The sequence below is a fragment of the Bos mutus genome, chromosome 28 (genome assembly GCF_027580195.1).
Source record: "Bos mutus isolate GX-2022 chromosome 28, NWIPB_WYAK_1.1, whole genome shotgun sequence".
Lineage (NCBI taxonomy): Eukaryota > Metazoa > Chordata > Mammalia > Artiodactyla > Bovidae > Bos > Bos mutus.
This window is the reverse complement of record NC_091644.1, coordinates 20,250,086-20,251,793: the sequence shown is the minus strand read 5'-3', so window position 1 is coordinate 20,251,793 and position 1,708 is coordinate 20,250,086.

The window sequence follows — 1,708 nt, the reverse complement described above, 5'->3', positions numbered from 1 at the left end:
TTCCAGTCCATTTAGTTCACTGATTCCTAAAATGTTGATGTTCATTCTTGCCATCTCCTGTTTGACCACTTCCAATTTGCCTTGATTCATGGACCTAACATTCCAGGTTCCTACGCAATATTGCTCTTTACAGCATCAGACTTTACTTCCATCACCAGTCACATCCACAACTGGGTGTTGTTTTTGCTTTGGCTCCATCTCCTCATTCTTTCTGGAGTTATTTCTCCACTCTTCTCCACGCTTGCTCTTGGAAGAAAAGCTATGACCAACCTAGACAGCATATTAAAAAGCAGAGATATTACTTTACCAACAAAAGTCTGTCTAGTTAAAGCTATGGTTTTTCCAGTAGTCATGTATGGATGTGAGAGTTGGACTATAAAGAAAGCTGAGCACTGAAGAATTGATGCTTTTGAACTGTGGTGTTGGAGAAGACTCTTAAGAGTCCTTTGGACTGCAAGATCAAACCAGACCATCCTAAAGGAAATCAGTCCTGAATATTCACTGGAAGGATTGATGGTGAAGCTTAAATTCCAATACTTTGGCCACCTGATGTGAAGAACTGACTCATTGGAAAAGACCCTGATGCTAGAAAGATTGAAGGCAGGAGGAGAAGGGGATGACAGAGGATGAGATGGTTGGATGGCAACACCAACTTGATGGACATGAGTTTGAGTAAGCTCCAGGAGTTGGTGATGAACAGGGAAGCCTGGCATGCTGCAGCCATGGGGTCTCAAAGAGTTGGACATGACTGAGCGACTGAACTGGACTGTTATATATATATATATATGAATATTAGTCATGAAAATGAATTGAAATAATGCCATCTGCAGCAACATGGATGAACCTAGAGGGTATTATACTAAGTGAAGTAAGTCAGAAAGAGGAAGACAAATACCATATGATATCATTTACATGTGGAACCTAAAATACAATACAAATCAACATATCTACAAAATAAAAACAGACTCACAGATATAGAGAACAAATTTATGGTTGCCAAGGTGGGGGGCAGGGATGGGTTGGGAGTTTGGGATTAGCAGAGGCAAACTATTATATATAGGATGGATAAAGAACAAGGTCCTATTGAATAGCATGGGGATCTAGATTCAATATCCTGTAACAAACCATGAAGTAAAGTATATATATTCTTTTTCATGTTCCTTTATATATATCACCGAGTCACTTAGCTGTGTAGAAGAAATCAACACAACATTGTAAATCAACTATATTTAAATAAAATCTTAAAAAATTTTAAAAAGGGCAGAACAGAGTACTTAGCGTGTGGTAGGCGCTGGTCTAGACTCTAGGGACACGGTGATGAATATACACCGTCTTTGTCCATGGAACCCACTTTTTAGCGATGGAGACAGACAATCAATGCGTCAGCACATAATATGGTGTCAGGTTGTGGTAAACAGGGCAGGAGGATAGAGAAAAACAGTGTGGTAGATATGCTGGGATATTTTTATAGGATGGGATGGGCAGGGGAGACCACTCTGAGGTGGTATTTGAGAATAGAACTGAGGTGAGTAGGGGCAGAGATTCAGGGCAGAGACAAAAGCAAGTACGAAGCCCCTCAAACAGGACAGTGCTTGATGAGTTCAAGGAACACAGGGAGAGCACAGGTCATGTGGACTGCCCATCAAAGGTGCCAGGACCAACCCGGAGCAGTGAGAAGGCCTGGCTGGAAGCTGGGCATCTGGACCCT